The sequence below is a fragment of the Triticum aestivum genome, chromosome 2D, assembly GCF_018294505.1.
Source record: "Triticum aestivum cultivar Chinese Spring chromosome 2D, IWGSC CS RefSeq v2.1, whole genome shotgun sequence".
In the NCBI taxonomy this organism is placed as follows: Eukaryota; Viridiplantae; Streptophyta; class Magnoliopsida; order Poales; family Poaceae; genus Triticum; species Triticum aestivum.
In genome coordinates this window covers 630,336,009-630,341,061 of record NC_057799.1, presented here as the reverse complement: position 1 = coordinate 630,341,061, position 5,053 = coordinate 630,336,009, and positions in this window count along the sequence as shown.

Below are 5,053 nucleotides of genomic sequence, written 5' to 3'. Positions count from 1 at the left end.
GTGCTTCACTTATATCATTTGAAGTTTGGATTGCCTGTTTATCTTTACATAGACAACTGCCATTTGTAGAATGCTCTTTTGCTTCACTTATAATTGTTAGAGTTTGGGCACATCTTTTGTAGAAAGAATTAAACTCTCCTGGTTCACTTATATCTATTTAGAGAGATCATAGGAATTGGTCATTCACATGGTTAGTCATAAAATCCTACATAAACTTGTAGATCGCTGAATATGATATGTTTGATTCCTTGCAATAGTTTTGCGATATAAAGGTGGTGATATTAAAGTCGTGCTAATTGAGTAATTGTGAAATTGAGAAATACTTGTGTTGAAGTTTGTGATTCCCGTAGCATGCACGTATGGTGAACCGTTATGTGATGAAGTCGGAGCATGATTTATTTATTGATTGTCTTCCTTATGAGTGGCGGTCAGGGACGAGCGATGGTCTTTTCCTACCAATCTATCCCCCTAGGAGCATGCGCGTAGTACTTTGTTTAGATGACTAATAGATTTTTGCAATAAGTATGTGAGTTCTTTATGACTAATGTTGAGTCCATGGATTATACGCACTCTCACCCTTCCATCATTGCTAGCCTCTTTGGTACCGTGCATTGCCCTTTCTCACCTCGAGAGTTGGTGCAAACTTCGCTGGTGCATCCAAACCCCGTGATACGATACGCTCTATCACACATAAGCCTCCTTATATCTTCCTCAAAACAGCCACCATACCTACCTATCATGGCATTTCCATAGCCATTCCGAGATATATTGCCATGCAACTTTCATCATCATCATATACATGACTTGAGCATTCATTGTCATATTGCTTTGCATGATCATAAGATAGCTAGCATGATGTTTTCATGGCTTGTCCGTTTTTTGATGTCATTGCTATGCTAGATCATTGCACATCCTGGTACACCGCCGGAGGCATTCATATAGAGTCATATCTTTGTTCTAGTATCGAGTTGTAACATTGAGTTGTAAGTAAATAAAAGTGTGATGATCATCATTATTAGAGCATTGCCCCAGTGAGGAAAGGATGATGGAGACTATGATTCCCCCACAAGTCGGGATGAGACTCCGGGCTTTACAAAAAAATAAAAGAGGCCAAAGAAGCCCAAATAAAAAAAAGAGGCCAAAGAAGCCCACCAAAAAATAAAAAAATAAAAAAATAAGAGAAAAAGAGAGAAGGGGCAATGTTACTATCCTTTTACCACACTTGTGCTTCAGAGTAGCACCATGTTCTTCATAGAGAGAGTCTCCTATGCTATCACTTTCATATACTAGTGGGAATTTTCATTATAGAACTTGGCTTGTATATTCCGATGATGGGCTTCCTCAAATGCCCGAGGTCTTCATGAGCAAGCAAGTTGGATGCACACCCACTTAGTTTCAGTTTGAGCTTTCATACACTTATAGCTCTTAGTGCATCTGTTGCATGGCAATCCCTACTCCTCACATTGATATCTATTAATGGGCATCTCCATAGCCCGTTGATACGCCTAGTTAATATGAGACTTTCTCCTTTTTTGTCTTCTCCACATAACCTCCACCATCATATTCTATTCCACCTATAGTGCTATATCCATGGCTCACGCTCATGTATTGCGTGAAAGTTGAAAAGGTTTGAGAAACGTCAAAAGTATGAAACAATTGCTTGGCTTGTCATCGGGGCTGTGCATGATGTGAATATTTTGTGTGGTGAAGATGGAGCATAGCCAGACTATATGATTTTGTAGGGATGAGCTTTCTTTGGCTATGTTATTTCAATAAGACATAATTGCTTAGTTGGTATGCTTGAAGTATTATTGTTTTTATGTCAAAGGATAGATTATTGCTTTGAATCACTCGTGTCTTAATATTCATGCCATGATTAGACATATGATCAAGATTATGCTAGGTAGCATTCCACATCAAAAATTATCTTTTTTATCATTTACCTACTCGAGGACGAGCAGGAATTAGGCTTGGGGATGCTGATACGTCTCCGTTGTATCTATAATTTTTGATTGTTCCATGCCAATATTCTACAACTTCCATATACTTTTTGGCAACTTTTTATACTATTTTTGGGACTAACATATTGATCCAGTGTCCAGTGCCAGTTCCTGTCTGTTGCATGTTTTATGTTTCGCAGAATATCCATATCAAACGGAATCCAAACGGGATAAAAACGGACGGATCTTATTTTTGGAATATTTGGAAAATTCTGGAAGAAGAATCAACGCGAAACGGTGTCCGAGGTGGGCACGAGATAGGCGGGCGCGCCCTACCCCCCCCCCCCCCAGGCGCGCCCCTGACCCTCGTGGTCCACCTGTAAGGTAGTAGATGCTCTCCTTTTGCCACAAGAAAGCTAATTTTATAAGGAAAATCTGAGCGAAAGATTCACCCCAATCGGAGTTACGGATCTCCGGATATAAAAGAAACGGTGAAGGGGCAGAATCTGGAAACGCGGAAACAGAGAGATAGATCCAATCTCGGAGGGGCTCTCGCCCCTCCCACGCCATGGGAGCCAAGGACCAGAGGGGAAACCCTTCTCCCATCTAGGGAGGAGGTCAAGGAAGAAGAAGAAGAAGGAGGGCTCTCTCCCCCTTGCTTCCGGTGGCGCCGGAACGCCGCCGGGGGCCATCATCATCACCGCGATCTACACCAACACCTCCATCATCTTCACCAACGTCTCCATCACCTTCCCCCCTCTATCTACAGCGGTCCACTCTCCCGCAACCCTCTGTACCCTCTACTTGAACATGGTGCTTTATGCTTCATATTATTTTCCAATGATGTGTTGCCATCCTATGATGTCTGAGTAGATTTTCATTGTCCTACCGGTGATTGATGAATTGCTCTGATTGATTTGAGTTGCATGTTTTATTATTGGTGTTGTCCTATGGTGCTCTCCGTGTCGCGCAAGCGTGAGGGATCCCCGCTGTAGGGTTTGCAATATGTTCATGATTTGCTTATGGTGGGTGGTGTGAGTGACAGAAGCACAGACCCGAGTAAGTAGGTTGTTTGCGTATGGGATAAAGGGGACTTGATACTTTAATGCTATGGTTGGGTTTTACCTTAATGAACGTTAGTAGTTGCGGACTGCTTGCTAATAGTTCCAATCATAAGTGCATATGATCCAAGTAGAGAAAGTATGTTAGCTTATGCCTCTCCCTCAAATAGAATTGCGATAGTGATTATCGGTCTAGTAACGTAGTCAATTGCCTAGGGACAATTCCACAACTCCTACCACCACTTTTCCACACTCGTTATATTTACTTTATTGCATCTTTATCTAAACAGCCCCTAGTTTATATTTACATGCTCTTTATTATCTTGCAAACCTATCCTATCACACCTACGAAGTACTACTAGTTTCATACTTGTTCTAGGTAAAGCGAACGTCAAGCGTGCGTAGAGTTGTATCGGTGGTCGATAGAACTTGAGGGAATATTTATTCTACCTTTAGCTCCTCGTTGCGTTCGACACTCTTACTTACCGAAAACTGTTGCGATCCCCTATACTTGTGGGTTATCAAGACTTCACAACCTAGGGCAGATATGGTTATTCCTTTAATAGAAAAAGGAATATTCCCTAAAAAAAGAATTTAGGGTTTGGTCAAGCAATAGAGTGACATGATCTTGGCAAGGTTTTGAGAATGATGAGCCACTTGGGAGGGGGTAATGAGGATGATTTCCCAGGTGGCAAGGCCACAGAACCACTCCAAAAAGAAAACAGAGCAAAAACCAAATAAATAAAAAGAAAAGGAAAAGGGCCAAAATCCAGGCTGCTACAACTCTTACCCCCCTTAAAGAAATCTCGTCCTCGAGATTTTGTTGCTCAGGGAACAAGTATGACTTAAGGACATCGTTTCCAACTCGGGTATCCTTTTTCCTTTATTTATTGTTCCCCCAAGACTTTCAGATGGTCAACTTACCTTGCTCTGGGGTGGCTTGCTTCACCTTTCCCGGATTCTGACGGGTCTTTGCTCATATACCAATTCCTTTTTACTGACATCGATTCTCCACACCTGTGGTGATATCCAATGGATCTGAGACTTAAATTTTCTTTTGGTCATGAAAACCTTTTTACTTCTGTCATGGGGTTGCTTCAAATAAATGTAGGCCTTTTGGTTTAAATAAATGCTGAGAATTAATCATGGCCATCTTCTGGCGGGATCTGACTGCTCATAAATGGTACTGATTTATTCCTTTGGCTCGAGCATGAGATATGTACCAAAGATTTGACTGCCTTTTGTCGTGAGCAATATAACGGTGTATGGAGTTATAGCTGTGTCATACCTCAAATACTTACATCTTGAGACTGGCCCGACAGGGGCTGACGGACAAATGCTTTTCCTGGCAGACTGGCCTTTTACTTGATTTTGTCGGTGAGTATACCGGGCCTGGGCTGATTGTTCGCCTTTTGATTTTCTCATTTTGTAGGTATGCCCATTTGGATTTTCCACACTAACCATTCCAAGCGGGTCGGTGGGATATGAAATTCTTGTAAAACAGAGTAGGCCGCTGAGAGTATACCTTTGTGGATTCACATGGAATTATGGTCTCCAACGGATTTGAGTATCCGGACCCTGATGGTCGTGCAAAAATCATCATACCTTTGCTGTCGTTCTCACCCTTTAACGGTCATGATTTCCTTTGTTAGGATACCTTACTGAAATAACTTGGCCACAACTGCCCTGGATTCTTCGTATGACCAGGGACGTGATTATTGCAATATTTTTGACATTATTCCTTGTGCCTGTTTTCTGACCTGGGTCCGCACACATATGACATATACCCGGGGTTTGTAGCTGCACGAAGCTCATTGTTGAGGCCAATCATACAAGAAGGTGACAAGGTTTTAGGACGTCTCCTTGTTAGTTGTGGGAATAATGACCTTGATAACCATTGTCAAGACTATTGATTTCGCGATGTCATCCCCAGATCTTGTCGATTCTTGTAATTCATGAGATGTAGCTCTGCTTATTTTCCTTTGCCTGACTCGTGAAGTTGTGGGATCCTTACTTTCCTTAGGTATATCTGCTGGATCCTTGCCGCATCTC